The 25,472-nt window shown below is 38.9% G+C and overlaps 1 protein-coding gene across 2 annotated transcripts in view; it reads left to right on the top strand.

Moving 5' to 3' along the window:
• LOC145673438 (adenylate cyclase type 10-like) overlaps positions 1–25,472 on the top strand; it is a 545,310-nt gene that overhangs the window by 438,529 nt on the left and 81,309 nt on the right. The window lies entirely within an intron of this gene.

Genomic DNA, 25,472 nt, shown 5'->3' with positions numbered 1-25,472 from the left:
AAAACAAAGTGGAGGCTGTCTAATCGGTAGCCCCCCCACCTTGTCAAAATTGGTCGAAAATGGTGTCAAACGTTTCTGCATGGTTTGTGCAGAAATGTGCAACACAAATTTTCGTTTGTGCAACAATGAACAATGAGCTAGAGCGAAAACAAAGTGGGGGCTGTCTTAACATTAGCCCCTTCACCTTGTCAAAATTGGTCGAAAAAGGTGTCAAACGTTTGTGCATCGTTTGTGCAGAAATGTGCAACACAAATTTTCGTTTGTGCAACAATGAACAATGAGCTAGAGCGAAAACAAAGTGGGGGGCTGTCTAAACGGTAGCCCCCCCACATTGTCAGGATTAGTCGAAAATGGTGTCAATCGTTTCTGCATCGTTTGTGCAGAAATGTGCAACACAAATTTTCGTTTGTGCAACAATGAACAATGAGCTAGAGCGAAAACAAAGTGGGGGCTGTCTAAACAGTAGCCCCCCAACTTGTCAGAATTAGTGGAAAATGGTGTCAATCGTTTCTGCATCGTTTGTGCAGAAATGTGCAACACAAATTTTCGTTTGTGCAACAATGAACAATGAGACAGAGCTAAAACAAAGTGGGGGCTGTCTAAACAGTAGCCCCCCCACCATGTCAAAATTGGTCGAAAACGGTCTCAAACATTTGTGCATCGTTTTTGCAGAAATGTGCAACACAAATTTTCGTTTGTGCAACAATGAACAATGAGCTAGATCGAAACAAAAGTGAGGGGCTCTCTAAACGGTAGCCCCCCTTGTAACAATAGGTCGAAAATGGTGTCAATCGTTTGTGCATCGTCTGCGCAGAAATGTGCAACAAAAATCTTCGTTTGTGCAACAATGAACAATGAGCTAGAGCAAAAAAAAGCGTGGGGGTCTGTCTAAACGGTAGCCCCCATCTTGTCAAAATTGGTCGAAAATGGTGTCAATCGTTTGTGCATCGTTTGTGCAGAAATGTGCAACACAAATTTTCGTTTGTGCAACAATGAACAATGAGCTAGAGCGAAAACAAAGTGGGGGCTGTCTAAACGGTTGCCCCCCACCTGGTCAGAATTAGTGGAAAATGGTGTCAATTGTTTGTGCAGAAATGTGCAACACAAATTTTCGTTTGTGCAACAATGAACAATGAGCTAGAGCGAGAACAAAGTGGGGGCTGTCTAAACGGTAGCCCCCCTATCTTGTCAAAATTAGTCGAAAAAAGTGTTAATCGTTTGTGCATCGTTTGTGCAGAAATGTGCAACACAAGTTTTCGTTTGTACAACAATGAACAATGAGCTAGAGCGAAACAAAAGTGAGGGGCTGTCTAAACGGTAGCCCCAACCTTCTCAAAATTGGTCGAAAATGTGTCAATTGTTTGTGCATCGTTTGTGCAGAAATGTGCAACACAAATTTTCGTTTGTGCAACAATGAACAATGAGCTAGAGCGAAAAAAAAGTAAGGGGCTGTCTAAACGGTAGCTCCTACACCTTCTCAAAACTGGTCGAAATTGTGTCAATCGTTTGTGAAGAAATGTGCAACTCAAATTTTCGTTTGTACAGCACAAAACAATGAGCTAGAGCGAAATATATATGGGGGCGGTTTAAACGTTAGCCCCTTGTCAAAATTGGTCGAAAATGGTATCAATCGTTTGTGCAGAAATGTGCAACACAAACTTTCGTTTGTGCAACAATGAACAATCAGCTAGAGTGAAAACAAAGTGGAGGCTGTCTAAACGGTAGCCCCCAACTTCCAAAATTGGTCAAAAATGGTGTCAATCGTTTGTGCATCGTTTGTGCAGAAATGTGCAACATAAATTTTCGTTTGTGCAACAATGAACAATCAGCTAGAGTGAAAACAATGTGGAGGCTGTCTAAACGGTAGCCTCCCACCTTCCAAAATTGGTAAAAATGGTGTCAATCGTTTGTGCATCGTTTGTGCAGAAATGTACAACACAAGTTTTCGTTTGTACAACATTGAACAATGAGCTGGAGCGAAAACAAAGTGGGGGGCTGTCTAAACGGTAGATCCCCACCTTGTCAAAATTAGTCGAAAATAGTGTTAATCGTTTGTGCATCGTTTGTGCAGAAATGTGCAACACAAAATTTCGTTTGTGCAACAATGAACAATGAGCTACAGCGAAAACAAAGTGGGGAGCTGTGTAAACGGTAGCCCCCCACCTTATTGGAATTAGTCGAAAATGATGTCAATCCTTTGTGCATCGTTAGTGCAGAAATGTGCAACACAAATTTTCGTTTATGCAACAATGAACAATGAGCTAGAGCGAAAACAAAGTGGAGGCTGTCTAATCGGTAGCCCCCCACCTTGTCAAAATTGGTCGAAAATGGTGTCAAACGTTTCTGCATCGTTTGTGCAGAAATGTGCTGCACAAATTTTCGTTTGTGGAACAATGAACAATGAGCTAGAGCGAAAACAAAGTGGGGGGCTGTCTAAACGGTAGATCCCCACCTTGTCAAAATTAGTCGAAAATAGTGTTAATCGTTTGTGCATCGTTTGTGCAGAAATGTGCAACAAAAATTTTCGTTTGTACAACATTGAACAATGAGCTAGAGCGAAAACAAAGTGGAGGCTGTCTAATCGGTAGCTCCCCCACCTTGTCAAAATTGGTCGAAAATGGTGTCAAACGTTTCTGCATCGTTTGTGCAGAAATGTGCAACACAAAATTTCGTTTGTGCAACAATGAACAATGAGCTAGAGCGAAAAAAAAGTAAGGGGCTGTCTAAACGGTAGCTCCTACACCTTCTCAAAACTGGTCGAAAATTGTGTCAATCGTTTGTGAAGAAATGTGCAACTCAAATTTTCGTTTGTACAGCACAAAACAATGAGCTAGAGCGAAATATATATGGGGGCGGTCTAAACGTTAGCCCCTTGTCAAAATTGGTCTAAAATGGTATCAATCGTTTGTGCAGAAATGTGCAACACAAATTTTCGTTTGTGCAGCAATGAACAATGAACTAGAGCGTAAACAATGTGGGGGGATGTCTAAACGTTAGCCCAAACCTTCTCAAAATTGGTCCAAAATGGTGTCAATTGTTTGTGCATCGTTTGTGCAGAAATGTGCAACACAAATTGTCGTTTGTACAACATTGAACAATGAGCTAGAGCGAAAACAAAATGGGGGGCTGTCTAAACGGTAGATCCCCACCTTGTCAAAATTAGTCGAAAATAGTGTTAATCGTTTGTGCATCGTTTGTGCAGAAATGTGCAACACAAAATTTCCTTTGTGCAACAATGAAAAATCAGCTAGAGTGAAAACAATGTGGAAGCTGTCTAAACGGTAGCCCCCCACCTTCCAAAATTGGTCGAAAATGGTGTCAATCGTTTGTGCATAGTTTGTGCAGAAATGTGCAACACAAATTTTCGTTTGTGCAACAATGAACAATGAGCTAGAGCGAAAACAATGTGAGAGGCTGTCTAAACGGTAGCCCCAACCTTCTCAAAATTGGTCGAAAATTGTGTCAATTGTTTGTGCATCGTTTGTGCAGAAATGTGCAACACAAATTTTCGTTTGTGCAACAATGAAAAATCAGCTAGAGTGAAAACAAAGTGGAAGCTGTCTAAACGGTAGCCCCCGCACCTTCCAAAATTGGTCGAAAATGGTGTCAATCGTTTGTGCATAGTTTGTGCAGAAATGTGCAATACACATTTTCGTTTGTACAACAATGAATAATGAGCTAGAGCGAAAACAAAGTGGGGGGTGTCTAAACGGTAGCCCCCGACCTTGTCACAATTAGACGAAATTAGTGTTAATCGTTTGTGCTTCGTTTGTGCAGAAATGTGCAACATAAATTTTCGTTTGTGCAACAATGAACAATGAGCTAGAGCGAGAACAAAGTGGGGGCTGTCTAAACGGTAGCCACGCACCTTGTTAGAATTAGTCGAAAATTGTGTCAATCGTTTGTGCAGGAATGTGCAACACAAATTTTCGTTTGTGCAACAATGAGCAATGAGCTAGAGCTAAAATAAAGTGGGGGCTGTCTAAACAGTGGCCCCCCACCATGTCGAAATTGGTCAAAAACGGTGTCAAAGGTTTGTGCATCGTTTGTCCAAAAACGTGCAAGACAAATTTTCGTTTGTGCAACAATGAACAATGAGCTAGAGCGAAAACATAGTGGGGGCTGTCTAAACGGTAGCCCCCCACCTTGTCAGAATTAGTCGAAAATGGTGTCAATCGTTTGTGCAGAAATGTGCAACACAAATTTTCGTTTTTGCAACAATGAACAATGAGCTAGAGCAATAATAATGTGGGGGCTGTCTAAACAGTAGCCCCCCCCCACCTTGTCAAAATTGGTCAAAAATGGTGTCAAACATTCGTGCATCGTTTGTGCAAAAACGTGGAACACAAATTTTCGTTTGTGCAACAATGAACAATGAGCTAGAGCAAAAAAAAGTGAGGGGCTCTCTAAAAGGTAGCCCTCCTTGTCAAAATTGGTCGAAAATGGTGTCAGTCGTTTGTGCAGAAATGTGCAACACAAATTTTCGTTTCTGCAACAATGAACAATCAGCTATAGCAAAAACCCAGTGAGGTGCCTGTCTAAACGGTAGACCCCCACCTCCACAAGATTCCTCGAAAATCGTTTCAATCGTTTGTAAAGAAGATATTGCGATAGTGTAAAGAGAGAAATTTCCTCTGTGCAAATAATTTTCTTTGAATATGTTAACTTTCTTGGAACAACATTTTTTTAGATTACTAAAACACTTTCTGATACAATAACATATTCTTGATAGTTGACAAATGACAGGGTTAGATTTTAACCCACAATCACACACTACGATAAATATTATTTATTCTTAATTCTAATTTCTATGTTTACTAAGTTCAATTCTAGACTTCAGTTCTATCAAATTTTACCAATGTTGATTGGAAGTCAAGAAATTATTTCAGAATATTAGAAGATCGTAAAATAAAATTAATTTCCAAACAAAGCTCAATTAGAATAAATAATCAACTAAACAATGAAAGAAAAAATTATCAAGAATTATTATTATTATTGTACAATTTGACAATAATTATTAACGCAACAATGCTCAAAGAACTGGAATCATCAAAACTGGTTAGGGCAAATTGGAAAGCCAGATAACACAGCAACAAGTTTATTTTTGTAATCGTTCAATGTTGCAAAAAAAATTGAGTTGTACATTTCTGCATAAACGATGAACAAACGATTAAAATAATTTCCGATCAATTTTGAAAAGGCACAACCTACCGTTTAGACAGCCCCATTTTCTCTTTGTTCATTGTTGCACAAACGAAAATTTCTAATGCATATTGCTGCGCAAACGATCGACATCATTTTGGATTGATTTTGACAAGGTGGGGGGTACCGTATAGAAAGCTCCCACTTTATTTCTCCTCAAGCTCATTATACATAGTCGCAAAAACGAAAATTTGTCTTCCACATTTAGGAACAAAAAATTCACAAACAATTCAAACGATTTTCGACCAATTTTGACAAGGTGGAAGCTAACATTTAGAGAGCTCCCCACTTTAATTTGGTTCTAGCCAATCGTTCATTGTTGCACAAACGAAAATTTGTGTTGCACATTTCTGCACAAACGATGCACAAACGATTGACACAATTTTCGACCAATTTTGACAAGGTACAGGGCTACCGTTTAGGCAGTCCCCACTTTGTTTTCGCTCTAGCTCATTGTTCATTGTTGCACAAACAAAAATTTTTGTTGCACATTTCTGCACAAACGATGCACAAACGATTAACACTATTTTCGACTAATTTTGACAAGGTGGAGTGCTACCGTTTAGACAGACCCCACTTTGTTTTCGCTCTAGCTCATTGTTCATTGTTGCACAAACGAAAATTTGTGTTGCACAAACGATGCACAAACGATTGACACCATTTTCGACCAATTTTTACAAAATGGGTAAGGGCTACCGCTTAGACAGCCCCCACTTTGTTTTCGCTCTAGCTCATTGTTCATTGTTGCACAAACGAAAATTTGTGTTGCACATTTCTGCAAAACGATGCACAAACAAATGACACCATTTTCGACCAATTTTGACAATGTGGAGGGCTACCATTTAGACAGCCCCCACTTTGTTTTCGCTCTAGCTCATTGTTCATTGTTGCACAATCGAACATTTGTGTTGCACATTTCTGCACAAACGATGCACAAACGACTGACACCATTTTCGACTAATTCTGACAAGGTGGGGGGCTACGTATAGACAGCCCCCCACTTTGTTTTCGCTCTAGCTCATTGTTCATTGTTGCACAAACGAAAATTAGTGTTGCACATTTCTGCACAAACGATTGACACCATTTTCGACTAATTTTAATAAGGTGGGGGGCTACCATTTAGACAGCCCCCCACTTTGTTCTCGCTCTAGCTCATTGTTCATTGTTGCACAAACGAAAATTTCTGCTGCACATTTCTGCACAAACGATTGACACCATTTTCGACTAATTCTGAACAAGGTGGAAGGCTACCGTTTAGACAGCCCCCCACTTTGTTTTCGCTCTAGCTCATAGTTTAGTGCTGTACAAACGAAAATTTGCGTTGCACATTTCTTCACAAACGATTGACACCATTTTCGACCAATTTTGAGAAGGTGGAGGAGCTACGGTTTAGACAGCCCCTTACTGTTTTTTCGCTCTAGCTCATTGTTCATCGTTTCACAAACGAAAATTTGTTTTGCACATTTCTGCACAAACGATGCAGAAATGTTTGACACAATTTTCGACCAATTTTTACAAGGTGGGGGCTAACCGTTTAGACAGACCCCACTTCGTTTTCGCTCTAGCTCATTGTTCATTGTTGCACAAACGAAAATTTGTGCAGCACATTTCTGCACAAACGATGCAGAAACGTTTGACACCATTTTCGACCAATTTTGACAATGTGGGGGAGCTACCGATTAGACAGCCTCCACCTTGTTTTCGCTCTAGCTCATTCTTCAATGTTGTACAAACGAAAATTTGTGTTGCACATTTCTGCACAAACGATTAACACTATTTTCGACTAATTTTGACAAGGTGGGGATCTACCGTTTAGACAGCCCCCCACTTTGTTTTCGCTCTAGCTCACTGTTCATTGTTCCACAAACGAAAATTTGTGCAGAACATTTCTGCACAAACGATGCAGAAACGTTTGACACCATTTTCGAGCAATTTTGACAAGGTGGGGGGGCTACCGATTAGACAGCCACCACTTTGTTTTCGCTCTAGCTCATTGTTCATTGTTGCACAAACGAAATTTTGTGTTGCACATTTCTGCACAAACGATGCACAAACGATTGACACCATTTTCGACCAATTTTGAGAAGGTTGGGGCTACCGTTTAGACATCCCCCACATTGTTTACGCTCTAGCTCATTGTTTATTGTTGCACAAACAAAAATTTGTGTTACACATTTCTGCAAAAACGTTGACACCATTTTCGACCAATTTTGACAATGTGGGGGCTACCGTTTAGTCAGCTCCCACTTTGTTTTTGCTCTAGCTCATTTTTCATTGTTGCACAAACGAAAATTTGTGTTGCACATTTCTGCACAAACGATTGACACCATTTTCGACGAATTTTGACAAGGTGGGGGGGCTACCGTTTAGACAGCCCATCCACTTTGTTTTCGCTCTAGCTCATTGTTCATTGTTGCACAAATGAAAATTTTTGTTGCACATTTCTGCACAAACGATGCACAAACGATTGACACCAATTTTGGACCAATTTTGAGAAGGTGGGGTGCTACTGTTTAGACAGCCCCCACTTTGTCTTCGCTGTAGCTCATTGTTCATTGTTGCACAAACGAAAATTTGTGTTGCACATTTCTGCACAAACGATACACAAACGTTTGACACCATTTTCGACCAATTTTGACAAGGTGTGGGGGCTACTCTTTAGACAGCCTTTACTTTGTTTTCGCTCTAGCTCATTGTTCATTCTTGCACAAACGAAAATTTGTGTTGCACATTTCTGCACAAACCATGCAGAAACGTTTGACACCATTTTCGACCAATTTTGACAAGGTGGGGGGGCTACCGATTAGACAGTTTCCACTTTGTTTTCGCTCTAGCTCATTGTTCATTGTCGCACAAACGAAAATTTGTGTTGCACATTTCTGCACAAACGATGCACAAACGATTGACACCATTTTCGACCAATTTTGAGAAGGTGGGGGGCTACCGTTTAGACAGCCCCTCCACTTTGTTTTCGCTCTAGCTCATTGTTCATTGTTGCACAAATGAAAATTTTTGTTGCACATTTCTGCACAGACGATGCACAAACGATTGACACCATTTTCAACCAATTTTGACAAGGGAGGGCTACCGTTAAGAGAGCCCCCACTTTGTTTTCGCTCTAGCTCATTGTTCATTGTTGCACAAACGAAAATTTGTGTTGCACATTTCTGCACAAACGATGCACAAACGATTGACACCATTTTCGACCAATTTTGACAAGGTGGGGGGGCTACTGTTTAGACAGCCCCCACTTTGTTTTCGCTCTAGCTCATTGTTCATTGTTGCACAAACGAAAATTTGTGTTGCACATTTCTGCACAAACGATGCACAAACGATTGACACCATTATCGACTAATTCTGACAAGGTGGGGGGGCTACCGTTTAGACAGCCCTCTACTTTGTTTTCGCTCTAGCTCATTGTTCATTGTTGTACAAACGAAAATCTGTGTTGCACATTTCTGCACAAACGATGCACAAACGATTGACACCATTTTCGACCAATTTTGAGAAGGTGGGGGGGCTACCGTTTAGACAGCCCCCCACTTTGTTTTCGCTCTAGCTCATTGTTCATTGTTGCACAAACGAAAATTTGTGTTGCACATTTCTGCGCAAACGATTGACACCATTTTCGTCAAATTTTGACAAGGTGGGGGGCTGTCTAAATGGACGTAAGAATAAGACTGATTTATGAAACATATATAAACAAGAAAAAATACTACGTCAATAAGTTAATTACTTCAAACAATACAAAAATAATTTACTGTGGCGGGCCGGCGGTATGCGGTTGCGTAGACCGGCACCCACACAAGAGAGTTTTGTAATTTACCAAAATACTTCTAATTAGTCAACCAAAGTTTCTGCAAACACCAACTATAACTCGAGCGGCAAAGTTATACTGGAAACAGGAACTCAGCTAACAAAACAGTCTGAAGAATCTTAGTATTACACGGTAGCGTTGGCCGTGGCCAAGACTTATCTTCTAATGGAAACAATGGAATCGTTATCCTGATTAAGGTTTGATAACCAAACAATCCTTTGGGATATCTCTTGAAACAAAACTCGACAAATATGTTCCTTGCAGTAAGCCTGCAGTTTATTGGCTCTAAGCAAATTACAAGAACCAGAGCCGGGGCGATAGTGTAAGTACTGTGTATATTTATAAAAGAGTTTTAACTTACGTGGCGGCGTTCCAATAGGTAGTTTAAAAATAACTCACTAAATGTCACTGATAAAAACAAACTTGACTGTAGCACTTTTCACAAATAAAACAAACTGCACTAGACTGGGAGGGCACGAATCAGTCCTAGTGGGTAGGTAGGTAAGAGGTATACTATTTGATCTACCGGTCTGCGAACAGACATCAAATAGGGTAGGCTACCAGAGGTTAGGAACAGGTTACCGTTTGATCTACCGGTCTGCGAACAGACATCAAACAGGGTAGGTGTAAAGGTTACCGTTTGATCTACCGGTCTGCTAAGCAGACATCAAACAAAGTTGGTTACCAGAAGGAATTAAGCTTACCGTTTGATCTACCGGTCTGCGAACAGACATCAAACAAGGAAGGTGTAAGGGTTTACCGTTTGATCTACTGGTCTGCGAACAGACATCAAACAGGGAGTCACTATTTGATTACCGGTGCGTTTTAGGCCAGCTAAGCAATAAACTTAGAGTCTGTCAAAACACACATCAAATAGGGGTGCGACAGAACTTTAGCCGTCAACTTCCTAAGCTTGCCAGCAGTTTCTGGAGCGAGTCCGGGCTGAAGCGAAACTTGCGGAAGTAGATTGCCAAGTTCGGAAGGAAGTAACTTTAGCCGTCAGTTTCCTAAGCAGACCAGCAATTATGGGAGAACCCTGGCTGAACCGTCTTGCTTTCAGAAACAGATTGCCAAGTTACCGTGAGGATTAGGTAGGGTAGTACTTTGACCGTCAGTTTCCTAAGCCGACCAGCAATTATGGGAGAACCCTGGCTGAGACATCGAGCTTTCGGAAACAGATTGCCAAGTACTGGGTAAACCAAGGTAGTGAGGTAGGTAACCAATAGAGTGAGTAGGCAGGCCTCCGTAGAGGCAGAGAGGTTGGAAGGCAGAGGGATGGACAACTAGAGACTTCTTCGTGATAAGTTCCTGAACTGAGACGTACCTAACGAATTGCGTACTCCTCGTAGTCTGCACGTCTCTGAGGGGTTCAGGAGAGGGACGTTGTCCGACGAGAGAGCCCAAAACATGCGTTTTTAAGGGCCTCGGTCGAGGGTGCAACCGGCACCAATTTACGGTCTGTGTGCAAAATAGTAACGTGTGCAAACGTTGCACTAGGACCGTAAGGTCAGAGGTTGAGCATGCGTGGAGATCTAAAAAGTACCTAGGGCGGAGCCCGAGGGGGACCAGTATCCTGAAAAGAAAGATTATTGGCTTTGCACACGGTTTCGGGTGCAGATGACCTCGGAAGAGTTCCACTCTGAGGGGTGGAGCGACTAACTATTGGAACGAGCCATGCCATTAACATCTAGATTGGCTAGACAAGGTGCCTTGGGCGGAGCCAGGCAAAAGATAAGATTTTGTGTGTGCGCATGCGTGTGCGTGTGATGTGTAGTCCTTGAGTTTAGGTGTGTGAGCCCCTTTCTCTGGAAGAATGATATTACATCGAGATATTACAGAGAATGGTACAAATAGTATCTTAAACTATAAACATATACTAAACATAAAAGATTTCAAGTAATAAACTTGAAAGGTTTTATACATAATGAACTCAAGACCCTTCAACAGTTTATCTTACTTGTTTTCGACCAAAGACACACATATATATTTAATGTTCTGAAGAACGAAAAAGAATCTTCTTTCAGAAGCAAAAATGACATTTTAAAGATACACAAACTATATGGGTTTTCTTAACAGTATTCTACCACTAATAATAATAATCTAACTTGTTAAAAGACTACATCAATATAGAAAAAGAAAAAAAACTAAGCTTCTGTATCGAACCAGAAGGGGAGAATGTTTATCTTAACTGCTGTTGACCTACAGGTCAGAAAGGGGGAACTCGCTGGCGAGACGTGAAAGCAGACATAATGTCTGGTTTCCAGCTAGGGAAAAAAAAGAACACTCAATACGAATTTGTATTTTAAAAGAAGTAAATGGAATACGAATTCTGTTGCAGGTTTAAGAATGAGAAAAAGAATATTAATTCGCAAAAAATAGTTTACGAATTTGCGGCCCACTACAGTCCTTCCTCCTAGGGAAAGAAAAATTTTAACTGTAATCAAAAATTTAAATTTTAACTGTAAGGCAAAAATTTTTCGTACTGACTACAATCAGAAAAACAGTGTGTGTCAGTGACTACAATCAAAATTTGAAAAGAAAAATTCCAAAATTAAATTTTAACGATAGTTCCTAGACCTGGTTACTCTTTGATTGAGATGAGGTGAATCATCATCTTGTGATTCTTCGTTAAAAGTTATTTCACCAGAAGCGGCTCGATAAGTAGCATTAAGAGCTGGACTATTTGATTGTACACCTGCAATGATTGTTGGCTTAAAACATATGGTTCTGATACAGTCTGAATTACACCATTTATTCCTATGTCTACAACAATTAAACTTAAAACTACAATACACACAAAGAAATATCAAAATAGTAAACATGATTATATATGTCAAAATAGAATAAGAAAATACATGATTACTTTGTCTTATCTGCCATTCTTGTTCATTAATTAGTTTTTCAACATCCTCAACACGATGGCTGGCATATTGTAAATCTGTAACTTTGTGTATAATATGATTTAACGGTAAGGTAAATTCCATATTCCTAATATTGATCTTTGAGTTTGAGAATATACAACAATCAATGCTATCATTTAGTAGTGGAAGCAAATCTTTACTTGTACTGTTACTTACATATATTTCCTGAGAACTGATTAAGGAATTTGGACCATAAGCTTTACAGTTTTTATCTAAAGTTAATTTTCCAGTTTTATGAATCAAAAAAGTTTTCGACACATCATTTCCACAAACTATTGTTAATTTTTCTGGGAATGGCGAAGCAAATAGCCATTCATTATTATCTAATGAAATCCATAAAATATTTCTTAATTCTACTATACGTTTGTTACAATCTGCTGGAATTGATTTAACAAAATCAATAAGTTTTACTTCACAGTCTTCATTACTATGTGTAGGTTTTAGCGGAAATGTTTGTTTGCAAACCCTTGAGAATGAAGTTAATTCCTTACAAGTATTAAACATATGTTCATCAATCTTACCATAATATTGCTTTGATACTTCAATAATCAAATACGGATTTTGAGGCTGTATAAAGAGATACTTATTGTCTTTAAGCTCAGTTGGAAATGGAATTAATTTATACATATTAAATCTTAAACCATCAGTCAAAAGTAAACTAATAACATAACCGAGAATTTTCTGATTGATAAAAATAATGGACCAAGATAATTTTATTAATGTATAACATGGAATTTCATAAATGTCTGACTACAAGTATTGACTACGTTTAATAGACAACACAGTGTCATGAATAGTTTTCAAAAGAATATTTGATAATAATTAACATATGAAATGACATCTGATTTAATTATCGTAAATAATTAAATAAGAGTCATTGATAATTAACATCGGAAATACCAAAATGAGAATTTTTTAGATTTCAAACAACCAAATTAAATTTATGAAGTTAATTAAATATTCCTCTTTGGTTTTTCACCATGTATATATTTTTTTGTTTTGCTCAACCTTGTGGAGTTTTCGGGTGTTTACACTTAATTAAAGTTCTAGATGAGAATACCCAGAACATATAACCAAAAGTTTTATATATATATATATATATATATATATATATATACATATATATATATATATATATATATATATATATATATATATATATATATATATATATATATATATATAATCAAGCAAGCAGACAAGGAGAGAGGATGTCTCATGATGGCTGCGAACAAAAATGGAAACTACACTACCTACTAATAAAGTCTACTAATATTATCTACTAATAATATAACTTTAACCTATTAGCATGAACTACAAATGTTTTTCTTCGATTAGCAATAGTACAATTAACACCTTTAATTTTAACTACTTTGTATGGACCGATCCACTGTGAACCCAATTTCTTGGATCGTCCTCTTCTAACAGATTCATCTTTAAGTAACACTTGATCGCCTACTTTAAACAATTGTTCTTTATGAGAGGCGGTCTTATCATATTGTTCTTTGTTTTTAACCTTAGCTTGTTTCAGTTTTGATCTAGCTAACTCGTAACTGTTCTGAAGCTTCTGCTTTAGGGTTTTGATGTAATCATCATACGCGTAATTAATGTCGGTAGTTTGTTTCTGTAATATATCAGGGATGTTAGCCATCCGGCCAAACATCAACTCGTGTGGAGTATAGTTAGTTACTGAATGCGGAGTTGTATTGTAAGCAAAAGCAGCGTATGGCAACCAGACGTTCCAGTCCAGTTGGTTTTCAGACACATAATGCCTCAGATACTCAGCAAGAGATCAATGAACTCTTTCAACGAAGTTAGCTTGAGGGTGGAATGCACTAGTATGTAGTTTCCTAATCTGGAACATGCGACACATTTTCTTAAAGGTATCGCTCATAAAATTAGTACCTTGATCGGTTAAAATGGTTTGAGGAATACCGAAAACACAAACAAATTTCGTCACAAATGCTTTAGCTACGGTTTCTGCATCTTGTTGCTGTAGGGGAATGGTCACTAAATATTTCGATAATTCGTCTTGGCATGTTAAGATGTATTTGTTTCCGAGAGAACTCTCAGGAAACGGCCCTACAATATCTAAAGCACATTTCTCAAACACTACATCAGGAGTGGTGGTCAAAACCATGGGAAGTTTGACATTAGGTTGGGTGAGTTTGTTCTTTTGACACGACTCACATTTCTTTGTGTATTCTTCGACATCGGTGTTTAGTCTTTTCCAAGATTTCGGATCGATATTGTTCAATTCTAAGTACGCTTTGATTTTAGCTATTGTTCGATGGATACCTTGGTGTCCACCGGCAGGAAGGTTGTGAAACTCTTTCAGAATCCTACTCTTTGTTTCTTCGTCAAGGGTAGAAGGTTGACCTTCTGGATCGGGGTCTAAGTATGCAATGCGACTCAATGCATCAGCATTGGTATTACGGACACCTGCTTTATAAACAATCTTATAATTATATTCTTCTAACTTAATTCTCCATCTTAAAAGTCTACTACTAGGATCTTTTACACTAAACACCCAAAGCAAAGGTTTATGATCAGTCACAAAGGTTGTTTCCTTTCCAAAGATGTATGGGCGGAATAGTTTGGCAGCCCAAACTATCGCAAGTAATTCACGTTCGGTTGTGGAGTAATTTCTTTCAGCATTATTAAGGGTACGACTAGCGTAAGCGATTGGTTTGTCTTGGCCAATTTGGCCCTGAGACAAGATAGCTCCAATTGCGACTTCTGAGGCGTCACAGGTAATAATGAAGGGACGGTTCATGTCAGGATATTGAAGGAGAGGTGGTGATGTCAATTTTTCCTTCAAAGCTTGGAACGCTAGTTCTTGTTTAGTTTCCCACTTGAATGGAACATCTTTCTTTAACAAAAGAGTGAGAGGTTTGGCTATATTGCTGTAGCCTTCAATAAATCTACGGTAATAAGAACTTAATCCTAAAAATCCACGCAATTGCTTGACATTTTTCGGATGCGGAAAATGTAACACTTTCTCAATTAAGCGAGGGTCTGGCTTCAGACCTTGATCTGTTATTTGATGTCCTAAATATGTCACTTCCTTTCTAAGAAATTCACATTTATCAGGCTGAAGTTTGAGGTTGTAGGTTCGAAACCTATCAAATACAAGTTTCAATCTTGACATATGTTCCTTTAAGTCTCTACTATAGATACAACAATCGTCTAAATACGAAAAACACTTTAATCCTTGCAATCCGGATAGAACAATATTCATCATTCTCTGAAATGTTTCGGGGGCACCGCATAATCCAAAGCTCATGCGATTATACTCGTAATGACCATATGGTGTACTGAAGGCGGTCTTACTACGGTCTTCAGGTTTAATTCTAATCTGTTGGTACGAACTGGCTAAATCCAAGGTCGTAAAGTATTTCGACTGCCCTAACTGATCTAGTATTTCTGTAATATTCGGTAAAGGAAAGCTATCTCCAATAGTAATCTGATTAAGCCTACGAAAATCTAAACATATACGAATCTTAGGTTTGCCTGATGCATCCATCTTTTTCGGCACTATCAATATCGGAAAATTCCAAGGACTCTTGCTTGGGGAAATTATACCTTCATCTAACATCTTATCGATTTGATTTTGTACTTCTGCCTTATGTACCTCGGGAATACGGTACGGTTTCTGAGTCACGACTGTACCTCGTTTGTCGGGATGAATGGGGATGTTATGTTCAATCACATCAGTTTAGGAGAGTTTGTCTCCCTCTAAATAAAATAAATCATGATATTCTTCGCAATGCGACAGTATTAACGCTTTCTCTTCTGGATTCAAATGGTCTAATCGCAAGTTCTGCCTAAGTAATTCTAAACGCGATTTTAACCCTTTAGTTGGACTTGCATTGTCAGATTTACTCAATGCATAAATACTATGAGATTTTGTCATATCAAGAAGTGGTTCAAAATCTAAAGAGATTGGAGGAATTTGTACGTCTACCTCATTTTCAGTCAAATTCAAAATGCTAGTAACACATTTGTTATCGGATGCTTTAACTATAGCGTCTGGCAGGAATACACCGTCTGCCAAAGTACGTTTGGACAAAAATCCTATCCCATTATTTTCAGTCTTAACTTCAATTAGCTTTTCAGTACGTGCTGGGATCTTTACTTTAGTTCCTACATCAATTTTCAATTCAGCTTGTCCGTCATACGAAATTACACAATGATGTTCAAGAAGAAAATCTCTGCCTATTATACCGGCTACATTAGGAGGTAATAAATCACTACGCATTACATGAAAAGTATGAGTCACTCTATTCTTGCCTATTTCTAATCTAAGATCTAATGTACCTAAAGTATGGGCATGAAAATTATTGAATCCATGCACTGGAGTGGAGTCACATCTATGTATCTTTCTCAACATTGACTCACGTAAATGGCTATACTTAATAAGCGATAGATCTGAGCCTGAATCTAATAACATTTCGTAATTCCTATTTAAATCCATCATTCGTACTTTAATTTTACCCTTTTCATCGATTATACTCTTAGTGGAACATTCGCATAATTGGGCGTAACGTCCAATTGTATCAGACTTAACAGAATTTTGATCAGGTTTCTGAGGTGGGGACACCTTCGTACAATTATTACTCGTTTGTTCAGTGGAACAAAGGAAAATCTTCTTAACATTATCATTCTGATATCTATTACTATCAACACGTTTCTCTAATTTAACTTTTGAGGAGTTGTGTTTCGATAAACAACATAAAGACTTATTCTTGCTACAAGATTTTGGCTTGGTGCTGTGGTCAGCACTGCATTTCTCTTTCAATTCACAATCATGCGTGTCAACGACGGGATGACGACGCGGTGAGATATTATTCGGTTTTGGTCGCGGAGAAGGTTTGCGCGGTGTACGGCGCTGGGGACACACATACACTGGGCGACGCGGCGAAGGACTACGCGCTGGGCTTTGCTGAGTGCGACGCGGAGAACGACTATGCGATCGGCGACGCTGAGTGCGACGCGGAGAATGAGTACACGCGGGGCGATGACACTGAGGATGGCGCGGAGAAGGATCTCGCGCTGGGCGACGCTGAATGCGACGCGGGGAACGGCTTCGCGTTTTGCGGCAACGAGAACTACGCGGAGAAGGACTGCGCGTTTGGCGGTCATAACAACAACGCGGAGAACTATTGTTCTTTCGGGTACAAACATGTATACGCTTCTTCGCACAAGTATGGGTACGCTTTTCACGACAATGATAGGAGTGTGTACAACGTAAAGCACAACAAGAATTGGAATCCTCAAATTTGTCACTATTTTCACTACAATGTTTATCATGCGGTTCTTCATGCGAGTCTACTGAATGATCGCAATCTTCTAAACAATGAACCTTTTTCTTAAAATTTCTCCTATCCTTACGGGAATGAGAAGAGTTATGAGAATCTCTAGATTTACTTTCAGAATGCTTTTTCTGGGAAAATTTCCTATTTCCTTTCTTCTCTGACTTATGGTTATGATTTGAAGAATTTGCCCTATCTTCATTCTTAGAATCTAATGGCTTTCGTCTCTGAGACAATATGTGCGATTCTTCAACCAGAGCGAAATCTACTAATTGAGCGAAACTATCATCTTCTGTACTTTTACCACGAATTACTGTTTGAATGCGGGGATCGCTAATTCCCTGGACAAAAGATGCTTTTGTCAAATGATCAATAAGTGAATGAGCACCAGCTCTTTCAGTTTCACGACATATTTTCGAAGCAGCAGCTTTCAGATCAGCTCGAATTGTATCTAACTTGATAGCCCATGAGCTAATACCCTCATTTTTGCCTTGCCTGGCAGAAAACAATAAACAAACATAATAATCAATAGATCTATGTGTAGCATAATTCTCTTCTAAAGTTGTCTTAACTGCTTCCCAAGTATCTACGTTCAATTTAACTAAAATACGATTTCTAGGTTCTCCTAAAATTTTCGACTTAATAAACTTCAATAATACAGGCCTATCACGGGGGTTAACTAACCCTTGAGCAATTTCACAACTATCAATAAATTGCCTCAACTTAGAACGATCTCCTGTAAATGGTTCTGCAATAACCTGAATTACCTGAGAAACTTTAACATATTCTGGCTGTACGTTACTTCCGTCAGCTTCTGCCATGATTAAAAATTCAAATTACGTTTCTACGTGGAAACAACAAATTAAATAAATGAATGAACTTCTTAGATTTGCGAAAATTCGAAGGTTTGAGCAATAATGATTTCTGAGAGGAATTTCTCACTTAACCTAACTAAATCTAAATTCACGATGAGTTTATTCACATGTGAGTTTAATCACGAGGAATTTATTCACCTATTCGGGCTTTAAAATGCCTAATTTCAACACTAAAATGCACTGCACTTATTTAAATACTAATGAACTGAAATCACTAATGTGCGTTTGGCGTCACGATACAGTGAGCAGGATGTTTTGCTGATTGATGGCCAGTCAAACAACAAAAGCGTCCTTCTCCCCTTTTTCGCTTCCGCCAAGGAGGATGGAATGAAAGTTAAACAGATCGAAAAAACTTTCAGCACACAATAAATACCACACATGCAAAATGCGCATGCACAAAACACAGTTCACTTAAATAACTTAAACTGGTATCAAAGTTTACGATGTCACGATTATTCCTGATATCCTAGGCTGTGCAAAAAGTTCACGATATCCTAGGTTGTTCAAGATATCCTAGGTTGTTCAAGATATCCTAGGTTGTTCAAGATATTCCACAAAGCTGACACCAAATTATGTGGCGGGCCGGCGGTATGCGGTTGCGTAGACCGGCACCCACACAAGAGAGTTTTGTAATTTACCAAAATACTTCTAATTAGTCAACCAAAGTTTCTGCAAACACCAACTATAACTCGAGCGGCAAAGTTATACTGGAAACAGGAACTCAGCTAACAAAACAGTCTGAAGAATCTTAGTATTACACGGTAGCGTTGGCCGTGGCCAAGACTTATCTTCTAATGGAAACAATGGAATCGTTATCCTGATTAAGGTTTGATAACCAAACAATCCTTTGGGATATCTCTTGAAACAAAACTCGACAAATATGTTCCTTGCAGTAAGCCTGCAGTTTATTGGCTCTAAGCAAATTACAAGAACCAGAGCCGGGGCGATAGTGTAAGTACTGTGTATATTTATAAAAGAGTTTTAACTTACGTGGCGGCGTTCCAATAGGTTGTTTAAAAATAACTCACTAAATGTCACTGATAAAAACAAACTTGACTGTAGCACTTTTCACAAATAAAACAAACTGCACTAGACTGGGAGGGCACGAATCAGTCCTAGTGGGTAGGTAGGTAAGAGGTATACTATTTGATCTACCGGTCTGCGAACAGACATCAAATAGGGTAGGCTACCAGAGGTTAGGAACAGGTTACCGTTTGATCTACCGGTCTGCGAACAGACATCAAACAGGGTAGGTGTAAAGGTTACCGTTTGATCTACCGGTCTGCTAAGCAGACATCAAACAAAGTTGGTTACCAGAAGGAATTAAGGTTACCGTTTGATCTACCGGTCTGCGAACAGACATCAAACAAGGAAGGTGTAAGGGTTTACCGTTTGATCTACCGGTCTGCGAACAGACATCAAACAGGGAGTCACTATTTGATTACCGGTGCGTTTTAGGCCAGCTAAGCAATAAACTTAGAGTCTGTCAAAACACACATCAAATAGGGGTGCAACAGAACCTTAGCCGTCAACTTCCTAAGCTTGCCAGCAGTTTCTGGAGCGAGTCCGGGCTGAAGCGAAACTTGCGGAAGTAGATTGCCAAGTTCGGAAGGAAGTAACTTTAGCCGTCAGTTTCCTAAGCAGACCAGCAATTATGGGAGAACCCTGGCTGAACCGTCTTGCTTTCAGAAACAGATTGCCAAGTTACCGTGAGGATTAGGTAGGGTAGTACTTTGACCGTCAGTTTCCTAAGCCGACCAGCAATTATGGGAGAACCCTGGCTGAGACATCGAGCTTTCGGAAACAGATTGCCAAGTACTGGGTAAACCAAGGTAGTGAGGTAGGTAACCAATAGAGTGAGTAGGCAGGCCTCCGTAGAGGCAGAGAGGTTGGAAGGCAGAGGGATGGACAACTAGAGACTTCTTCGTGATAAGTTCCTGAACTGAGACGTACCTAACGAATTGCGTACTCCTCGTAGTCTGCACGTCTCTGAGGGGTTCAGGAGAGGGACGTTGTCCGACGAGAGAGCCCAAAACATGCGTTTTTAAGGGCCTCCGTCGAGGGTGCAACCGGCACCAATTTACGGTCTGTGTGCAAAATAGTAACGTGTGCAAACGTTGCACTAGGACCGTAAGGTCAGAGGTTGAGCATGCGTGGAGATCTAAAAAGTACCTAGGGCGGAGCCCGAGGGGGACCAGTATCCTGAAAAGAAAGATTATTGGCTTTGCACACGGTTTCGGGTGCAGATGACCTCGGAAGAGTTCCACTCTGAGGGGTGGAGCGACTAACTATTGGAACGAGCCATGCCATTAACATCTAGATTGGCTAGAACAAGGTGCCTTGGGCGGAGCCAGGCAAAAGATAAGATTTTGTGTGTGCGCATGCGTGTGCGTGTGATGTGTAGTCCTTGAGTTTAGGTGTGTGAGCCCCTTTCTCTGGAAGAATGATATTACATCGAGATATTACAAAGAATGGTACAAATAGTATCTTAAACTATAAACATATACTAAACATAAAAGATTTCAAGTAATAAACTTGAAAGGTTTTATACATAATGAACTCAAGACCCTTCAACAGTTTATCTTACTTGTTTTCGACCAAAGACACACATATATATTTAATGTTCTGAAGAACGAAAAAGAATCTTCTTTCAGAAGCAAAAATGACATTTTAAAGATACACAAACTATATGGGTTTTCTTAACAGTATTCTACCACTAATAATAATAATCTAACTTGTTAAAAGACTACATCAATATAGAAAAAGAAGAAACTAAGCTCCTGTATCGAACCAGAAGGGGAGAATGTTTATCTTAACTGCTGTTGACCTACAGGTCAGAAAGGGGGAACTCGCTGGCGAGACGTGAAAGCAGACATAATGTCTGGTTTCCAGCTAGGGAAAAAAAGAACACTCAACACGAATTTGTATTTTAAAAGAAGTAAATGGAATACGAATTCTGTTGCAGGTTTAAGAATGAGAAAAAGAATATTAATTCGCAAAAAATAGTTTACGAATTTGCGGCCCACTACATTACATTAATGAAGATATCGAATAAAAACGCATACAGTGCAAGTCGAGAGGTCGCTATACTGCCACTATCAGTTTGGTCCAGGGCTTTTATTATATCCAGGCACAGGCACTAGACCACATAAAAAACGATGGGCGGACGAGTATATCCCCAGTATTTCGTCCATTCTGGGGAGGTCCAATTTTGCTTCTAGGGAGGGCCGGCCCTCCTCTAGTTTCGCCTATGCTGACGGATAACTTGAACTGTCACGTGTTACCCAGCACCTTGTCCCATGCATTCTGACACAAGATTGAACAGAAGTGCTGACGCCTGACGCTGATAGACCCACGTTCCTGAACCGGATAATAACAGGACATGAAACATGATGTCTCCTCTACTATTCACAACTAACGAGAAAAGCAGCCTCCTGGAAATCGCCATGATCTCCAAAACGCAAAAAGCTGAGACAAGACAGGTCAAAAGAGAAAATGATGCTTGAACTAGTTTGAAGGTCAGTGTGGATATATGTAATTGTCTATGTGTGTGTGTATGGACGTTCTCGTCGGGCACAGTAACCATGGGTTCTACCGGTTGCCTATATTCTGGGTACCAGTCTACGAATTTATTGATTGTACTAGTATATATAGTACAGTCAATATATATATATATATATATATATATATATATATATATATATATATATATATATATATATATATATATACTCGATACTCGTAAAAGCTAGAACTGTGAAATTTGCAGGCAATTTAGAGGAAGGTCAGAAGATTTGTTTGATAGCAAAACGAGATCACCGATAATATAGTCTGCGAAGTTACAGGGTCAAAGGTCAAAATGCGATTTTTACCTTATGGGATTTCAATGTTAAATAGTAGTCTCACATGCCATTTTTTTTGAATATCCACCTCCAGTAACAAAATTTGGTATATCGACATACATTCTGATCCAAAACAATGGGATAATAAGATATGTGGGCAATCATGACCCGGTGACCTCTAGCAGGTCATCAATGACCCTTGAGGAAAAAGCTCCCTTTTCAACAGCTTATTGTAAACAATTAATTAAGTTGAAGATAATGTTAAGAAGCATGTATATAAAGGTCACGTAGTTAAAATATCATATTTGATGTGTTAACAAATAAGAAACTGTGGCATTGGAAATAATGATTTGAGCTCCCATAGAACAGATGGAGAAATGTCCTTCCAAGGGGTATGTATGGGCATAGAAAAAGGTCAACAATGTCATAAAAGTTCAAAGATCACGCAGTTAAAACATCATAGTTGATGTGTTACCAAATATGAAAGTGTGACGTTTGAAAAATGATTTGACCTGCCATAGAATACATGCAAAAAGGTGTCCATGTACATGCATAATTAAAGGTCAACATTATCATAAAAGGTCAAAAGTCACGAAATAAGAAACTCATAGTTCGTATGTTGGCAAGTATGAGACGGCAATGTTTGAAAACTAATTTAATTTGTATAGTATTTAAAACTAAGTATGTTTATTTGGAAAATGGGAAACTGTGACCTTGTGACCTTCAGCAGTTCACCTGTGACCTTTGTGGGAATCGTTCCGCTTTCAACATCTTATAGTACAACATTAATCCAATTACAGATACCATTGAATGCGTTAAATAATTATTGAAAGTTTCGTTTCAACAAAAATGAAAATTTGTATGTTCATAAGGGGCAAAGATCACGAAGGGTTTTTCGTATATTCCTGTTATGAAACTATGCGAAATGTTAAATTCGTATAATGTTTGAAATAAGCTCTCGTCTCATTTTTCAGGGGTCTCGGAAATCTTTTCGTTTAAATAACAAGAATACTTAATTTTAGGAAATCATTATAGAATGCACACTACTGTGTGCAGGACATTCTAGGGCATAGTGGGTGCAGGAGAAAATATCACATGTAAATGCAAATCAATCAGGAGTTCTAAAAAAAAATCTTGAGAACAGACTGTCCTACAGATTGTTCGTTATTTCTTTGTACCCATATCAAATAGGATAATGTATTGAAAATAAACTGTTTTCAAGCAATGCATTGTGTTGAGAAGTTTGAGAGGAGAACAAAGATGTCCCGTATTCTCATGAAAAATAAAGATGGCAGCCTTAATATTGCCTTGATGGTTACCCAGGAAATTGAGAAGAAAATAAAAATAACTCCACCGGAAATAAATTGCTTACCCATAGGTAGGGAAAGACGCACTCATCGTTTATTTATACCCTATCGTGACTCAAGCATAAACACGATCTGTGTATGTTTTGGGCTCACATCAAATAATCAGTTTGTTTCGTTCACAAGGGTGGTTTGATGTTACTCTAATGATAATCTGGTTGGGCAGAGGCAGTGTGGCAGTAGAGTGTGAAGTTGAGCTTAAAATTAAATGAGTTAGTGAATCTTGTGATTGTGTAAGAAAATAAAAACTGTTGTATTTCCTGTTTTCCCTATACTCATAGGCCTACGTGTTTCGAAGTGTTTGTGTGTGTGTAATTGTGTAAATCACAATGGATACTCTAACAAAGGAACAACGTGCCGATTTACTTGAGTGTTACGTTCTTAGTAGGAAGTCAGTTACAAAAACGCGGAGAAAGCGTTTGCACAGTGGGTTGTGAAAATAAGCAATACCCAAATTCTTCGTCTTTACCAACAGTTTCTTAATAACTGTTTTAGCAAGGAACATCTTTCTCAGTGGCAACGAAATGCACGACCACCTGTAAGGATCTCTACCGAGAACACTAAACGCAAAGTGGTTCGTTCTGTGCTTAGTTCACCAAGAAAATCAATCCGTCGCCGGAGTGTTGCACTCAACGTTAAAAGAAGTTCGCTGAGTAGAATATTGCGTGTGCTTGAGGTTAAGGCGTACAGGATGACGATTTACATAAATTACAAGATGATGATTTCGGTGCCAGAGTTTTATTTTGTAACTTGTTGATAGACAAATGAAATGAAATTCCCATGTTTCCATTTCAAATTATATCAGATAAAGCTATTTTTTAATGGAACGGTGTCTTCGTCACATGCACGGTTCTGGGAACCCAGTCCACCGGCGGAAAGAATTGAATGCTGTGCAGATCAAAGGGGTATTATGGTGTGGATGGGACTAACAGCAACTGGTGTAATAGAGCTGCTTTCTTCGAAGGAAACGTTAATCAACTTACATACCAAAATATGTTGCGAGAGTTTCTTTTCCCTGAACTTGATCGCTTAAAACTTGATCCACATAATGATATGTGGTTTCAACAGGATGGTGCTCCAGCACATCGTACTAAGGCAATATTACAAATTTTAAGAGGAAGATTTGGAAACCGTTTAATAAGTATGGGTTCTGATGTTGAGTGGCCAGCTAGAAGTCCTGATCTAACCCCCTTTGACTTCTTTCTGTGGGGCTTTCTTAAGCAACAAGTTTATAAAACTCCTTCAACACTTGAACTTCGACAATCGATAAAGCGTGCCGTTGAACAGATAACTCCAGAAACTCTTGAAAAAATCTTCACGAAGACCCTTATACACAAAGTGAACTTATGTTTAGTACATCACGGAGGTCACGTGGAATAAATTGCGACCTACTAAAAAGATTTACAGTCTACAAGAACGTCAGTGTTTGTTGTACAGGTAAGACAATATTTCAAATACTTCTTTGTAGTAAATAGCTATTAATATGTTTCAATAATAAGAAAAAAACATTTCGAATGCAGTTTTGCAAATCTAAGCAACTAACGAAAGGTGGAACTCATACTATATTCTATTTATTGTTTTAAACAGCACAGAAACAGATACATACCATTGCCTCCAGTACCTGAATTACAAAATTAGGCTTCTTCACCTTATGGCAATATTGATCTTTTCATTATGGTCATGTGCACTTCTTGGAACGACCTTTCTCCATGTGTTCTATGAAATCTCAAATCCTTATTTAAAACGTCACAGTTTCATACTTGCTAACATCAAACATGAAATTTTAATTGCATGAACTTTGACATTTTATGAAATTGTTGACCTTTTTCCTATGCCCATACACACCAATTCGAAGAACCTTTATGCATGTGTTCTATGGTAGCTCAAATCATTTTTCAATCAAGTTGCTAACACATTAAACCTTAAATTTTAACTGCGTGACCTTTGACCTTTTATGACATTGTTGACCTTTTTCCCATGCCCATACACACCAATTCGAAGGACCTTAATGCATGTGTTCCATGGTAGCTCAAATCATTTTTCAGTCAAGTTGCTAACACATTAAACCTTAAATTTTAACTGCGTGACCTTTGACCTTTTATGACATTGTTGACCTTTTTTCCATGCCCATACACA

Source organism: Thermobia domestica, chromosome 16 (genome assembly GCF_964235325.1).
Source record: "Thermobia domestica chromosome 16, izTheDome1.hap1.1, whole genome shotgun sequence".
In the NCBI taxonomy this organism is placed as follows: domain Eukaryota; kingdom Metazoa; phylum Arthropoda; class Insecta; order Zygentoma; family Lepismatidae; genus Thermobia; species Thermobia domestica.
The sequence above is the reverse complement of the archived record's forward strand: the minus strand, read 5'-3'. Positions and strand labels throughout refer to the sequence as shown.